Source organism: Corythoichthys intestinalis, chromosome 19, assembly GCF_030265065.1.
Source record: "Corythoichthys intestinalis isolate RoL2023-P3 chromosome 19, ASM3026506v1, whole genome shotgun sequence".
Lineage (NCBI taxonomy): Eukaryota > Metazoa > Chordata > Actinopteri > Syngnathiformes > Syngnathidae > Corythoichthys > Corythoichthys intestinalis.
In genome coordinates, this window is record NC_080413.1 from 4,113,822 (window position 1) to 4,131,593 (window position 17,772).

Genomic DNA, 17,772 nt, shown 5'->3' on the forward strand with positions numbered 1-17,772 from the left:
CTACAAGCAAACGTGATGGAGTGTGGCTTAAGGAAGTTTCGCCAAACTTTCACCCGACATTAAGTAGAATCTTGGCGGCATTCAGACGGGCTTTCACCCGCTGTCCTCCCTTGTTCTCACGATTTCCGGAGAGGGTGCTTTCTAGAGCTGGCCCGAATAGTCGACATAGTCGACGTCATCGATGACGTAAATCCGTCGACGAGCAAAACATCCCGTCAACGGTTAATGAAGGGTTAAAAAAATATATGTGTGGAAAGTTCAGAATGTTGGATGCTCTGTATGCAAGCGGGGAAAGCGGCACAAAGCCAAAAAAAGCACACCAGAGTGTCCAAAACATTGACTTATTTCAAAGAAACAAAGGAGGGTACACTCTTCTATCCTGTCTCTTCAATGCCAAGCTTGGCTGCACGTCGGCCGTGAAAGAAACACCAAGCGCCGTCACCCAGTTTGTACATTTTTTTTGTTTCATTTTTTGTACACCAGAGGGTGCTGTCGCCTTACTAAATAATGAAAACCTCCATTTACAGACGTCGCGCAACCGCATTTGTTTCAACCTAGCCATAAAACAAAGGTAATTAAATATATTTATTATTCAAAATGTCTTTTTTTTTATAGCTTAGAATCATTCACTGATGTCTCATATTTCGTTTAAAAAAACAACTTTAAAAAATCATTCACTCACAAATTTTAAACTTTTAAACAAATGACGTCACAATGAAAAAAATGGCGTCCTTAAAAAAGTCACGGATATCTACCTCATAACTATTGCTTATTTGTTTTTTTTTGTTACTGTCGCATTTTCCCTGATTTGTTACATGATAAATAATCGATCCAAAAAAAGAAAAATTGAAGAAAAAAAAAAACGTTTAAAAGGGTAAATATATGAAAAAGAAAATCTCGACCACTCCTTGATGTCTGCGATTTCTGCATCGCCACCGTTGTTATATTACCATGTTTCATCCATAAAATCCCTCAAAAATCCAGCTGTGGCCATTCACAGCTGTGTCTTGACACTCGGTGATACATGCTACATGGAGTTTTTGGATCGAAACAAGGTAAGTACGCGATAATATCTCGTTAAGGTCATGGCGTCTGTAATTCTGCTCTCACGTGCTCTCACCTCCAGATAGGGTTTTGTTTATTGTTTTATTTTTTTTTAAATGCACTCCTGTCCAAAAATGTCCTTCCCCCAGAATAATGAGATTTTGAGCTTTCCAATGATGTATCACATGTGCATATCGGACAATTTTGAAAGTTGGCCAAATTGGGGGTCTCAGAGCGGAACTTCAAGTCACCTGAGTGTTTTCCGCCATATATATATACTGTGTGTGTGTATATATATATATATATATATATATATATATATATATATATATATATATATATAAAACGATTTTAACAATTGATCGATTAACTCGAGTAATGCTGCCACGATTAATCAATTAAATTGAGTAATCAGATTAGAAAAAAGCTTCAAATCAAAGGTTGTTGCTTCGAGGATTCGTTCAATTAGAATTACGTTGTAATGGTTTGTTATGAAAGTGTTTGCATTAAGTTTCATTTATTTGGGTGGATACACTGCCGTCAAGTGGCAACAGTGAATATGACACATGTAATTGAACATGGCTGAATCCAGCTTCTCCCCGTTCAGACCAACATAAGGTATGCTCTTGTTTGAATTAATGTTTTTTTTTGCATATGTAATTTACTTAAAATTTTATATTTAAATGAAAGTGCAATTTTGCAGTTAGAACTTTTTTTTACTTTGTATTCGCATTTAATGCTTTTTGAAACTGCAATTTTAGCTAGCCTTTTTTTTTTTTTTTTTTTTTTTTTTTTTTTTTTGCAACTCCTAAATTTTTTTCCGCAATGCATTAGATTTTCCTAATCAGATTATTCAATTATTCGAACAAAGTAGTCGATAGATTAATCGATTACAACAAAAAAACGATGGCTGCAGCCCTTCAATTCGAAAAATGTTTCTAATCAAATTTTGCTGCTTTGGGGAGCCATTTAATCAGAGTGGCGTTTTAATGGTGTGTTTTGAAAATGTTTGCAGTTAGTTTTATTGATTTGGGTGGATGCACTGCCCTCTAGTGGCAACGGTGAATATGCCATAGCTAGTTTAACATGGCTGAATCCAACTGCTCCCTGTTAAGAACAACATAAGATAAGTTTTTGTTTGAGCAAATATGTTTATTTGTGCATTTGAAGTATATGTCGCCGTTTTTTGTGGGAATATGTGTTTGAACGATTTAAGACCTTTATATATATATATGTATATATATATATATATATATATATATATATATATATATATAAACATTAGCGGACTTTTACTATATGGAAGTTAGCCAATTGTTCTTTTGTTGTACTTGGATTAGGGCTTCAACTAAACTGTTATTTTCATAACCGATTAATCGGCCGATTAATTAAACGATAAATCAGTTAATCAGGTAAATGTAACTTTTTTCAGTTACCTTCACAATTTACCTTTAAGTCGTTTTCGGCATATTGTGAGTCACAATGAAGACAAAATGGATGTCTATTTCCTTCCAAAAATAGTATTTTACAGCTTCCTGACCTAACTGCAGTCTAAAACTGTATCGATTATCAAATTTGTTGGCAACTACTTCATCAATCGATTTAATCGATTAGTTGTTGCAGCCTTATTAACAAGCTAGTTTGGACAGTAAGATGTCTGAAAATTGGAAAAAGTGTGAGTTGTTGTTTTCCAAAGATTTTTTTTTTTTTTTCAAAAATACAATGAAGAAATATGATATTTACAACTAAGAAGTTACTTGTATGTTATAATTACAAGGGTTTAGTCAAGTTTAAGGTGAAGAAGGTCCGAAATGATTACCAGTAATTGGTTATTAAAATGGTTGTCGATTAATTTGTCAGGAAGTGAAAAGCGGCAAGGATATTTAGTATAGTCCCAAGCACCGTTTATTTTTCATTGTTGAACATAAAAAATGCGACTTTTCCTATTTCAAGGAGTAAGGGGGCATTATAATAGCCATGTAAAGAGTTTTACTAGTTTCAGTGAGAAAGTGAAAAGTTTTTTTTTGTTGTTGTTGTTGTTGTTGTTCTTGAACTTCATTTCCACACAAAGGTTGAGGTGCTATTTAGGTTAGCAAGGAGAGGTATGAAAGTCATTTTTCCAAGTGTCCTGGAGCTCGCGAAACTTTAAAAAAAGCGCGTTCATCGAGGTTTCGTCGGCCATATTTGCGTGTATCCACCCTCCGAAACAGCCTGATAGCACAGATATAGGTGCGTCTGCCCCTCTACATTGGATGCGCTGCTGACGTCAGAACTGTTAGATTAGAACAAGTCCTATTTTGGGCCCCGCGAAAATTCACTCAAGACTTTCTGCTCTGTCCAAAACAACCGCTGCCACTCACTCTCGCCGAGAAGTCCTCTCCCACATTCACAATGAATCGGTTGCCGGCAAAACCCTTTACACTAGGCTACCGTGAGTTTGAAACTGTCTCAAATGCCCCAAAGGGAAAGGAAGCATCCAAAAATCAACAGGAAATGACGTGAAATGCCACAAAATTAACCCTTGGCTGCCACTGATGGCCATAGATGTCCAATCCATTTGAAGTGGGAGGAGTCGAAATAAATTGGATGTCTATTGCTGTCAATGTCACTCACTAAATATCACCATTTAAAAACCGCATTTAGTTTACGAAGCGAACAACTGTACCGCTGTCAAAGGCACTTAAAACATCTTGTTGTAAAAGCACCCGATTTACGGGAACGTCATCGACACTTTCCAAGACGAAACAGCCGATTCCAGCTAGCGTATGATTAAAAAAAGGAAAAAAAATTGAAGTAGTCGGACCTCGCGAAGGCCACACACCAACATGCCGCCTGGATGAAATGTTCCGCTAAAGGGGCGAACAGTAAGCGGCGGGGCCGGGGGCCAAGGCACGCTCGCTCCCAATCTCCGGCCAAGGTCTCAGCCATCATCATTACCATCTGCGCTAGCTAAATCGGCCCGCGTGTTGACTTACAGCCTTTCGCAATCCTCCGAGGAAAGCGGGGAATTCGTCTGGAGGACAGGAAGAGTCCAAATATACAGGAACACATACCTATTTTCAGTTTGACGTTACCTCATTGGCTGCCGTCGACGACTATTTTGACTTGACTTTTAAGGGGTTCGGCATTTTGACCTGGGAACTTCTGGGTAACTTACAAGACGGTTCTCGATAACGATGATCTCACGATATGGTGATTCAACAATAATCGATACATGGGTCAGGAAATCGTTCTACTATATTCTACAATAAAGAGGAAAACAAGCTCTTTTCATCCTTCTGCTGTGATTTTGAATAAGTTTATCATTAGTAGACGTCCAATCCATTTATAATGCAAAAAAAAAAGTTGAATTTTCATTGTTTTTTTGTATTTACATTTTTAAATTGATGAAAAATAAATTGCTTTTTGACCAAAGTTAAAAAAAAAAAAAGGAATTATTTTTTTTAACTATGAATAAATAATAAATACATTAAAATAAACCAAATTAAAATAAATTAAAACCAGTTGTAATAAGTTGAAAATAAGAATAAGACAAATTTTGAATAAAATAAAAGCTTAATTTTTTTTTTTACTAAATAATAATTAATGAATTAAAAATTAAACCAAATTAAAAGAAATTAAAACCATTGGTAATAAATTGGGAAAAAAATAAGACATAAATTCTAAAAATATATATATAATTTAAATTTTAAAAAACTAAATAATAATAATAAATACATTTAAAATAAATTCAAAAGTTGTAATAAATTGAAAAAAAAAAGACAAATTCTAAAAAAAAAAAAATGAAATAAAAAGCTTAAAAAAAAAACTAAATAAATAATAATGGTAAATACATTAAAATTAAAATAAACCAAATTAAAATAAATTTAAACCATTGGTAATAAATTGAAAAAAAGAATAAGACAAATTCTCAACAGCAAAAAAATAATTAAAATTTAAAAATAAATAAATAAATAATAAAAAATACATTTTAAATAAACCAAATTTAAAAAAATTAAAACCAACTGTAATAAACTGAAAAAAATGACATAAATTCTCAAAAAAATTAAATAGTTTTTAAAATAACATAAATATTAATAAATTAAGTAATCAAAATTAAAATTAACCAAATTAAATCAAAATGATTGGTAATAAATTGAAAAAAGACGTAAAGTCTATAAAATAATTGAAATAAAAAAAAAACATATAATAATGAATAAATTCAAAATAAACCAAATTAAAACTAGTTGTAATAAGTTGAAAAAAAGACATAAATTCTATAAAAATAAAATAATTGAAATGAGAAAAAAAGAAACACATAATAATAAATACATTTAAAATAAACCAAATTAAAATGAATGAAAAGCAGTTGCAATAAATTAAAAAAATAATAAGAACAAGACATTAATTCTAAAAGTAATAATAATAATTTTTAAAAAATTAAACTAACTAAATAATAAATTAAAATAAACCAAATTAAATTAAATTAAACCCATTGATAATAAATTGGTAAACAAATTGTCTTCAGGTCCAAAATTCTTAAAAAAATAAAATAATATTAAAGAAATCAATAAAACTTCAAACAAATTAAAACCAGTTGTAATAAATTAGAAAAAAAAGACATAAATTCAGGTAACATACATTTTATTAATTTGAATTTAATTTTATTCTGTATTTTTTTTATTATTATTTGGTATTCAAATTTAAAATTGATGAAAAAAAAGGTTTTGTAATTTACTTAATATATATTTACGCCTTCTTTAAAAAAAAATTCATTTCATTCATGAAACCCAAAATAATTATTTGTTGAATTTTTTATATACTTACTAATAACTTTAATAATTTTTTGTAAAAAACGACGTGGGTAATTATTGTAACTTAATAAACTCTCTGGCTGCCGTTGACAGCAATAGATGTTTAGATTGCTTCCAGCCCGCTCCAGGTTGAAATGGATTGCACGTCTAATACCGTCAATAGCCCTTTTCAATATTAATTTCCTTCCTTCACTAACTACCACAACACAGACATCCACAATAGTGACAACTGCTCTAGCTGTCAAATAATCGTGGCAGCCCTAATCTTTCCAGAACATGTGGAAAGCTTTACTGGGCCAACAATGCCCCGCTGATAATGTGACACCGTCAGCAACGAATATCAGGCGGGGTGGCCCGCTCTCTCTCTCTCTCTCTTCCCCTCTTTCAACAGCGCCGTTAGCATCCGCGCGCTCGCTGTTGCATAGTTGGCTCGCCTCGCCTGCAATGCGTCTGCAGTCTGTGCACTGCGGTGCAGCCCGGCAATTCCATCTCCCCACAGACCCGCTGGAAGGCATTTCTACTTAAAATAAACCGCGCGCGCCCACGTCCAGCCTCTCAGCACCATCGTTCAGTGACGCGTTCTTTTCATGCCAAAAAATTATAAGAACGGACGGGACAAAGGGGAGTACGAACGTCACGCGCGAGTCGCAAATTTGGAAAACGTTGAACCTTTGAACCGGCGGGTCACATGCCTGCCGTGAACGTCGTCGTTCCCCTTCCACAGTTGGCCTTGACTAATCACGCTACTAGCCTCAGTAGAGTCGTTTGGCTAGCGAACTCATTCCAGAAACAACATTCTTACTTCCTTTAGACTTGAGGTAACCTACAGAGTTCAGTCAGTACTCGGTTTTAGTCATACGCGTTGCAATCGATTGCTTAAAAGCAAAACTTTGGGAAACGCATAATACTTACTCAGAGAGAATGTCTTCTGTCAATGGTGCAACTGTATCCGCACACTGTGAAGAAATAGCATGATTAATTGGCGTTTAAGTTCAACGTCGATGTCAGAAAAAGGTCAAACGTCAGCTTATTTTGTTCTAGGATCGAGATATTCGGATTTAAAATGTCTTTTCGTTTATTTTAGAACTTCCATTTTAACGTAAAAGTGTGCTCGAGTAGTTAGCGCCTTTAAATCAAGGCTAAAAATGCTATTGTTTACTAGTGTATTCTAGTAGCGGGAATTTCTGGGTAGCTCACGATACGATTTGCGATACAACGCTCACGAAAATGATGATCCATAGACGACATCACTATTGACGTGTCACTTGGTCATTCGTTGCGCGACCCTTTATCAGAGGGGGCCGAGCTTCATTTAGTAATAGCCTAAGACGGCACACGCTCATGTCGGATTTAAGCTAGGATTTACTTACGATTGGATTTAACTGCAAAAGTTGTATAGGAAGGATTGTCTCAGGAGGGATTTGTTCACGGATTCAAGGTCAATATTATATTTTTCGTACGATGCATGCGCGATCGAAGCATTTATTCGCAGGAATTTTCTTTGTTTACACATAGAGGCGGCTCATTTTCGTAACTGTCTAGCTTCATAGTTCACTTTTAACCAAGAATCGAGACTGTTTTACGTCCATATCTATAAAAGAATTCAGAGTTTTAAGCATTTATTCACAAGAATTTGCGCCAAAAAAGCTCTGTTTACGCCAGGCGGCCGCTAACCTCATTCGCTAATATAGTAGCATTGTACTTTGCAGTTAGCGTTTATTTTACGTATATTGCCAGAGTTTCTTTGCTTTTTACCAAGAATCGAGACTCTTTTACGTCCATATCTATGAAGAATTCGGGGATTTAAGCATCTGTTCACAAGAATTTTCGCCAAAAAAGCTCCTTTTACGCCAGGCGGCCCCTAGCCTCATTCGCTAACAGTATATAGTGGTATAAATAATAATAAAAGGCTATTCTATTCTATAATAAGTTGTGATTGTATATAGAATTTATTAATAATCTATTTACATATTATTTATAATTGATTCTGCGTGTTTTCCTCAAGTATTAAGTTTCTGATGTTAAATTGAGTGATTTATTAGCTGTTGAAAACTTACAGTAAACAAAAAAAAATTAAGTTGCTATTTTGGTCAAAAACTTTTATGTTAAATATTGGTATTGATGCTGAAAATATAGGCGATTACCTCTGCATTTGGTGATTTTTGTGCTTCTAGTGTAAAATCTGAGACTTTTATAGCCATTTTAAGTTGTGTTATACAGAAAATAATTCATCGGGATTTTATAAGGGAACAAATTTTTTTATGCCGCTGCTCATGGACACTCATATATGGCTAAAGTAGGTGCCTGTTTTGGTTTTAGGTCGGCCTACAAATCTGCCCCGTTTTCCGTGTCGTGTCAATAGGTTATGAAGTCTATGGATGATCTCACGATATGGGGATACAACAATTATCATGGGTCAGGAAATCATTCTACGAATCAACTAGGGCTGCAGCTATCGATTTATATAATCGATTAATCTGTAATTAGTTCAAAAAATAGAGTCATTGGATAAGGAACATTTAATGCGTTGCGGAATGAATTTTAAGAGATGTAAAACAAAGGCTACCTAAGATTTCACTTTGAAAAGAGCATTAAATACAAAATAAAATTCCCGAGTGTAAGGGTTAGAGTAATAAAAGCATTTTAAGTTAAATTAAAATACCTGAGCTTCGCCTCAAACAATATAAAAAAAAAAAGTACGTAATGATAGAACTACAACAAAAACACTTGGCTAACTTGCAGAGCAACAGTCTGCTAGCTTAAATGCTATAAAATCTGAACAAATCTTTCAAACACATATTCCAACAAAAAAAACGCTAAACTAAATTACGAATGCATAAACAATCGTATCAGCTCAAACAAAAACTTACAACCTAATGTTGCTCTTAACAAGGAGCAGCCGGATCCAGCCATGTTAGATGAGTTATGTCATATTCGCAGTTGCCACAAGAGGGCAGTGTATCCACCAAAATCAATAAAACTAAATCTAGCACTTTCAAAACGAACCGTTACAACGTCACTCTAATTAAGCGAATCCTTGAAGCAGCAAAATTTGATTTGAAGCTTTTTTCTAATCAAATTACTCGAGTAAATCGGTTAATTGTTGCATCACTACAAACGACTAATAACCAGAAAAACAAGCTCTTTTCATCCTTCTGCTGTAAATTGAAATGAGTTTATCACTTGTACACGTCCAATCCATTTAAACAGTGAAACCGTTTTCAAACGATACATCCGATTCTTGGTGGGAGCATATCAATAACCTTTTGGGCTATTAAGACCCGCGATATTTCACCTTTTCAATATTTTTTAACACTACACTCCTAGTTTAAAATGGGATGGCAAAATGAGAAGAAATCTCATCAGGAATTTGCAAACAGTTGATATTAGCGTTTTAGTGTAGCTACATTGTTTTTGAATTCAAAATGAACTGCTACATTATCTATCCAAAGCCAGGCAGTGAGTTCAGTTAATTTAACGATTAATCGAGTCATCGGATAAATGTCACTTTTTCCAATTACCTTCACAATTCACCTTGAAGTTTTTAGGCATGTTTTAAGAACAATGAAGACAGAATGGATGACTATTTCCTTAAAAAAAATATATTTTTTTTTATTACAGCTTCCTGACTTAACTGTAGTTTACAACTGTATCGATTATCAAATTCGTTGGCAACTAAAATCTATAATATTTGACCTACGGAGGGCGCCATGTTTTGCGTGCACAATGCACACTGGGGGGGGGGATGACGCGGTTAGCCTGGACTGGGAGGAAAGTTGTGCTAGCTAGCAAGCGATGCTAGTATGACGACTGGCATGATTTTGTCACATCCTGCTGCTGGTCAGATTGTTTTTTTAAAGAACTGTTGGATGGGTTCCCAACATCGTACCTGCATCCAATTCCAGCTCATCAGCAGTGTCATTAAACCGATCCTAGGCGGCTTGCCTAGAATTGACTTGCTGTTAATTCACAGTTTGTATATGCCGTTGTTGCTAGTTGCATCATTGCCTTTTTTTTTTTTTCGTTTATCTGCCTTTCATCGTTGTTTTCCCTCCTTTTTTTTTTTTTTTTTTTTTTAAATTGATCACATCCTACTGTCCCGGACCCATTTAGCATGCCCCTTTTTGCAATCGCATGTTCTTTTGTGTGTTCGATAAACCCTTTTACGTAATCCCTATGTTATTGTCATCTGCTTGCTATCTAAAATGAGTCGCGTTTTCTAACTACGTGGTCAAGCCAGCCGCACTTTCTTTTCAGTTGCGTTTCCCTTTCAGGTTTTACCGCACAGACAGACAACGCATGTGGGTTGCGATTGCTTGATAACAAAAACTATGACTCTAACGTCACGCGGAATTATAGTCCTGTGGTCTACAAGCTCGTCTGTCACACGGGAAACGCGGGTTTGAATCCAGCTGGAGACTAGTGCTGCAACGATTAATCAATTAGTTCAAGTATTCGATTAGAAAAAAATATTCCAATTAAATTTTATTGCTTCGAGTATTCGTCTAATTAAAGTGGCGTTGTAATGGTTTATTTTGAAAGTGTTTCCATTTAGTTTTATTGATTACCGTGGATACACTGCCCTCTGGTCTGCCTCATTTCGCATGGCTGAATCCAACTGCTCCCTGTTAAGACCAACGTAAGCTAACTTTTTGTTTGAGCATGTTTTTATGCATTCATAGTTTAGTTTATAGGCATATTTAGCCGTTTTTTGTGGGAATATGTGCATTGTAAAAAAAAGTTTGCATTTTTGAGCATTTAAGCTAGCGGACTTTTGCTATGTATGTTAGCCAACTTTTCTTTTGTTGTGCATAGATCCTCATTTTTTTTATTTTTTTATACTGTTTGAGGCTCAGCTCAGGTATTTTATTTTCATGTTCCTTATCCGATTACTCGATTATTCGAACTATCTAGTTCATCGATTAATCGACTACTAAAATAATCGATAGCTGCAGCCCTACTGGATACCTTCATTTCAGAGGCGTAGCAAGAGTCCCCGAGCGTGTGCAAGTAAGGGGAATAGTTAAACTTGGAGCAATAAAAAAAAGAGTAGCACCTAGAGCTGTCAAAATTATCGCGTTAACGGGCGTTAATTTTTTAAATGAATCACGTTAAAATATTTGACGCAATTAACGCAGATGCCCCGCTCAGACAGATTTAAATGACAGTACAGTGAAACGCTCACTTGTTATGTTTTATGGAGTTTTGCTGCCCTCTGCTGGCACTTGGGTGCGACTGATTTTATAGGCTTCAGCACCCATGAGCATTGTGTAAGTAATTATTGACGTCAACAATGGCGGGCTACTAGTTTATTTTTTGATTGAAAATTTTATTAGAACGAAAACATTAAGAGGGGTTTTAATATAAAATTTCTATAACTTGTACTAACATTTTTCTTTTAAGAACTACAAGTCTTTCTATCCATGGATCGCTTCAACAGAATGTTAATAATGTTAATGCCATCTTGTTTATTTATTGTTATAATAAACAAATACAGTCCTTATGTACCGTATGTTGAATGTATATATCCATCTTGTGTCTTTATCTTTCCATTCCAACAATAATTTACAGAAAAATATGGCATATTTTATAGATGGTTTGAATTGCGATTAATTACGATTAATTAATTTTTAAGCTGTAATGAACTCGATTAAAAATTTTAATCGGTTGACAGCCCTAGTAGCAACACAAAAATACCCCCATCAGATGCTTGTTGTGAAATCAGTAATCAGATTGGCCCTACGACCCACCAAATTCTAATTATTCCGTAAAAACCACTGATTGGCGGACTACTGACCGAAATGAGTATTAAATTTGCAAATAAAATTGTTTAGGGTTGTTTTAGATGCATAAATGTTATATTTTTCTTATAAAGTATTGTCCGAGGAATACGATAGACCCATTAATAGACTTTTTTGGAAAAATCACCATTTCTTTAGTCACATGAATAAAGAGGTGGCCTGTGAAAATCAACATAAAACAACTCTGCAAGGACTTTCCAGAGAGTACTTGCTAAGTCACTCTTTAAACAATCATGTTGTATTAATAACTGATTGGACTTTCTAAAACATGTATAATCTACGTGACATGGTTTGTGCTGATTGGGATTGATGACAGAATCGTTAGATAATCTGCCAAATGATTCCATGGTATTGAAACACTCCCTACACTTGGCGCTGCGACAGTGCAGTAAAGCTGCATGTGCTAAATCTGTTGGCCCTCTGGGGGCCCTAGGCAATTGCCTGGTTTGCCTAATGGGACGCGACACCTCTGCTTCATTTGATTTGGTTTTGCTGCTCGTTTTGTGAAATATCGACAGTGCTCTCCTGCTCATCACTTTTCCGCCCTGGTTCAAGTTGAAAGGTCAGAACCAAGGATATGTTTATTAGCTAACGAGTGACACTGTGGAAGTACGATAACAGCTCTGCCCAGTGCCGTCACCACGCAGAGTACATTGCGTCGTCAACAACAATGGCGACCTACTAGTTAAACTAATTTTTCAAATGTTATAAAAATGAAAACATTATGAGGGTTTTGAATATCGAATTATTATAACTCATGCTAACATTTATCTTTTAAGAACTACAAGTCTTTCTGTCCGTGGTTCCCTTTAATTGTCTTGCTGATTTACATGTGTGTCACTTTGAATCAGGGTTAGCTACATTGTGCTATACAAATAAATTAGCATTCAGGTTTGTTTTTAAAATACACGTGTTTTACTTGGTCTTTGATCACATAAAAAAAGCTTGAGCTTTTAAGAGCAACTGTATAAACATTTAAGATGCGAAACTAAAAGACTGACTTAGCATCAATGCGATTCTCTCCAACACAATTCGTCCATAAACCATCATAACAACAATAAGTAGAATAGGCAACCCAGCCGAATGAGAGAAAACACCTCTCTGTACAGCTAAGACGCTAAAATATTGTATTATTTTATTAAAATAATCGCTTTTATCGATTTGACCTAAAAACGCGTGTAAAGTGAACAGAGTCCGGTCTAGCGTGGAAGGAAGTTCGCTCGTCGTCATCCTGCGACGTGTTGAGGTTACATAACTGTTTCGCGAGCGGGATAATTGACACACAAACAGTCATGTTTACAACATTTTTCAAACAAAATAAAACAAGTTTGCTTGTCATTACGAATAAACTGTTTATAACGGATGGAAGAAGCGCGCTAGGCAAGCGTCGTTGTAACGACGTCGTAACACACGAGGGACGAAGGAAAGTTTACAAGTCGTAAAATATTTGCGGTATCGATATAATCGAGAGCACATGGTCGACAAGCGGCCATTGTGGTGATGAAAAGACGCATTTTTCTCCGGAAAAATATGTTCATGCTGTGACTAGGCTACACTACAATACGAGCAGACATGGCGATAAAAAGAAAAAGAGTCGGGGCTTACCTGTTGTGCGCCCTTTAACAAACAAAATTCAATTGTGGAAAAAAATAATAATAACAGGAAGAAATCCGGAAGGCACAAGCGAAACTAAAGGTTGTGTTTGTTTTTTAGTACTCGGCGACGGGTTCGGGGACTAGCGCGAGTCGTTGCATCAGCCCGTTTAAGTAGTGGAGGGCCAGGTCTGGGAGCGCTTCGGAATGCGGAAGTGGCCGAGCCAGACGTAAGCGTGCTTGAGAATAATGCCAGAGGACGGGAGGGGCGTGGCCGAGGGCAACAGACTCCGCCCCTTAGCAACGCAAAACATACACAAAGCCGCCAGGGGAAAAGTTCCGACGCGAGTGCGCGTGCGCGACCGCATGTTACTGCTATTGAGAATAGAAGGTACATAGAAACAAAATGGAAGTTTAGTAAGAAATCATGTTTTCACAAGATGAATTGTCCTGTAACCAGGGTTTCCTATTTTGCTGTTTATTAACTAATTGGCTGCCATTGACGGTGATAGACTACCAATCCATTTGAAATGGGAGGGATTGCAGATTGGTTCATTGGCTGCCATTCATTGCAGTTCAAATGGATTGGACGTGACGTCTAATGGTGATGAACTGCGCAATCCATTACTACAATGTTGAATGTAGTATTTTGTGGCTGCAGCTATTGATTATGTTAGTAGTCAAGTAATCGTTTCACTAGTTAGTTCGACTAATCGAGTAATCAGATGAGGAGCATAAAAAATTAAAATACCTGAGCTGAACCTCAAACGGGATAAAACATAAATAAATAAAATGTGGATCCAAGTACAACAAAAGAACAATTGGCTAACTTGCATAGCAAATGTCCACTAGCTTAAATGCTATAATAAAATGCTAAACTTTTGTTTTTTACAATGCTCTTAACAAATGGTTCAAACACATATTGCCACAAAAAAATGGCTAAATATACCTATAAACTAAATTGCATTAAATGACCGAATGCATTATAAAAACATTTGCTCAAACAAAAACTTACCTTGTTGGTCTTAACAAGGAGCAGCTGGATTCAGCCATGAAAAATGAGTAATGTCATATTCACTGTTGCCACTAGAGGGCAGTTTATCCAGCCAAATCAATAAAACTAAATGCAAACATTTACAACACTAAACGAATACTTGAAGCAGCAACATTTCATTTGAATCTTTTTTTTCTAGTCAAATTACTTTAGTTGATCGATTAATCGTTGCAGCACTATAGTTTTTGATAGTCGATTAATCAAAGATTATTTGTCTGATTAGTCGAATGATCAGCAAATGTTTATTTATTTATTTATTAAATTTACTGGAAAAATTGGACTATGAAATAAGAATATTTTTGACTGTCATTTTGCTTATCGAGTAATCTTCTTTCATCAAGGACTTCAGAAATCAGAGGATATTCTTTTTTGTTTTATTTTAAAATTAATAATTTTTAAAACACTTACTATACCTTTTAATATAAAATATATATAATTACACTCTTAAAATATTTGTCCAAGCATTTTTTTTTCAAAAGGGATTCAAATTCTTAGTAAATATCAGTCAACAAATATTTGGGGGGTGTGCTTCTAGTCTAAAGAAAAAAATGATGTTGATGTGTCGATAGCCACTTTGAAATTATTTTTTAAAAATTAATTTTTGAAAAAATTTTAAGAAATTTTTTTTGGTGCTCAAAAAATAATGATTTGGACAATTTTGTTGTTCAACATTGCCTCTAAACGTTTAGCAAGTAGCAAAAAAAAGTTAATGAGACTGTTAATTATTTTAATATAATTGATTAGTTGATGGGAGCTTTGTTGTGGTAGTCAATGGCATCAACATACATGGCCGTCAATGTCATGGATGTACATTGCTGTCAATGGAATCCAAGTACATTGACATCAAAAGAATCAAGATTCATGGCTGTCAATGGCATCGACATACATATGTGTCAATGGCAAGGACGTGCATGACTTCCAGTGGCACAGACGTACATGGCTGTCAATGGCATCGACGTGCATATGCGTCAATGGCAAGGACATACATTCTTGTCAATGGAATCCAAGTACATTGGCATTAATAGAATTGACATATATGGCCGTCAATGGCAAGGACATATATGGCTGTCAATGGCATGTATGTACATGGCTGCCAGTTGAGTCCAAGTAAATTGGGATCAATAGAATCGAGATACAGGGCTGTTAATGGCACCGACATACATGGCCGTCAATGGCAAGGATGTACATGGCTGTCAATGTAATCCAAGTACATTGGCATCGATAGAATCGACATATATGGCCATCAATGGCATGGATGTACATGGCCGTCAATGCCAAGGACGTACATGGCTGTCAACGGCATGGATGCACATAGCTGTCAATGGAATCCAAGTACATTGGCATCAATAGAATTGAGATACATGGCTGTCAATTGCATCGACATACATATGTGTCAATGGCAAGGATATACGTGGTTGTCAATGGCATGGACATACAGTACATGGCTGTCAATGGCATGGACGTACATGGCCGTCAATGGCAAGGACATACATGTCTGTCAATGGCATGATTCAATGGCTCAGAAGAGCTGTCTGAAGACCTGCGATCAAGGATTGTTGATTTGTATACAGCGGGGAAGGGATACAAAACCACCTCTAAAAGTCTGGATGTTCATCCATCGACAGTGTAGCGCAGAATACTCAGAGAGGTAAAAAAGAACCCTAGAATGTCTGCTAAAGACGTGCAGAAATCACTGGCACAGTCCAATATCTCTGTGCTCACATCAACTATATGTAAAACTATGGCCAAGAATGGTTTTCACGGGAGGACTCCACGGAGGAAGCTACTACTGTCTAATAAAAACATTGTTGCTCGTTTAATGTTCGCAAAAAGGCACTTGGATACGCCACAGAAGTTTGTACATTGATGGATGGATGCTGCAACAAGACAATAATCCAAAACACAGAAGTAAATCAACTTCAGAATGGTTTCAGAAGAATAAAATACACGTTCTTGAGTGGCCAAGTCAAAGTCCAGACTTGAACCCCATTGAGATGCTGCGGCATGACCCAAAGACAGCGATTTATGGCAGACATACCAGGAATCTGACTGATGTACAGCAGTTTTGTAGGGAAGAATGGGCCTGATCGATGTGCCAGACTGATCTGCAGCTACAGGAAGCATCTGGTTGAAGTTATTGCTGCCAAAGGGGGTGCCACAAAGTATCAAATGTGATGGTTCACTTATTTATTTTTCCCCCTTCTGTCATTGTTTGCATACTATCCTCATTAAAATATGAAAACCATTAAATATTTGGGTTGTTTTAGTGAAAACGGACTGTTTTTACATCTGTGTGATTTTGACAAAGATCAGATCACATTTTATAGTGATTTTATGCAGAAATGTGAGAAATTCCAAGAGGTTCATATACCTTTTTCATACCACTGTACATGGCTGTCAATGGCTTGGATGTACAGTACATGGCTGTCTGCTGTCATTGGAATCCAAGTACATTGGCATCAATGCGATCAAGATACATGGCTTTCAATGGCCTCGACACACATGGCTGTCATTGGCACGCTAACATTGACTAGACATTAATAATGAGATTAGTTAGATGGATTCATTCCCAGCTCATAATTGTTAGCGCTCAGAGTCCGAATCAATTGAACGTCCATCACCGTCAACGTAGGTCGCATTTAGCAGGTTACACAAGTTCTTTTATTGGCTTTTTTAACCTTGCTTTGCTCCTTCTTTTTTGCGCCTTTCATTGACTGGTACAGCCGACCTCACACGTAGCTCCGAATGATGTTATTCCAGCTGGCTCGCCAACTCCGGCGCCGTAAATCTCGCACTCGAGGTGAAACCGCCATCTTTATTTGTCTTGAAACGCTCCTTAAGTGCTTTTCACTTGACTCACAATTTAGTGTTGTTTGAGGAAACCATAAGTACTGTACATTACATCTCACTTTCGGGCCTCTCTGCTTTCCTCTAGTGTTGAAAGATGGTAACGACATGCTTTGATTCATCACCAAAAAAGATGGAATTGACGTTTCTTACAGAGCAGGTGATGTTTAAACATCCATTTCTTGTAGTTTAGCATGTAAAACAGTTGAATGAATTGTCACTCAATTGTTCCACCCAAAGTATGCTACTGGGGTTATTCCAGGCCTCCCTCCTGAGGAAAAATACTGCGCTCTGTTCCCCTTTTTTTAAGCTTCTAATTTGGTTCCGCTGTGATTTATGTCTGGCATCTGGGGGGGTCGCTCGTGTGCGTGCGTCACAGTCACTCCAAACATAGACGTGGAACACATTTCAGAGGTGGCGAGCGAGGTTAATAAAGCAGAAGTGATCATAAAACAGGCTGCATAGGGAGGGCAAGACACGGACAGGTATGACTTTTGGGGGGTTATTCAGTATGGGTTTGACAATATATCAAAAAGGTGAAATACTTTGTAGCCCCAAAGGCAGGGGTTAATTTATGCCGAATCCTGCCGGAACAAGATCCAGCACCTCTTGATTTTGGCCTCCCCTGTGTTCCGGGACTT

The 17,772-nt window shown here is 36.4% G+C and overlaps 1 protein-coding gene across 2 annotated transcripts in view; it reads right to left on the reverse strand.

The window, feature by feature from the left end:
* LOC130907948 (jun dimerization protein 2-like) overlaps positions 1–13,450 on the reverse strand; it is a 29,250-nt gene extending 15,800 nt beyond the window's left edge. Inside the window, exons 1-2 of one of the 2 annotated variants that reach the window (XM_057823504.1) lie at positions 13,244–13,449; positions 6,750–6,793 (exon numbers count right to left, since the gene is read on the reverse strand). The gene's annotated coding sequence lies outside the window, so the exon portion shown is untranslated. Of the gene's footprint in view, positions 1–6,749; positions 6,794–13,243 lie in introns of both variants that reach the window. The other variant, XM_057823505.1, reaches the window with a different exon arrangement.
* Positions 13,451–17,772: the final 4,322 nt, after the last annotated feature.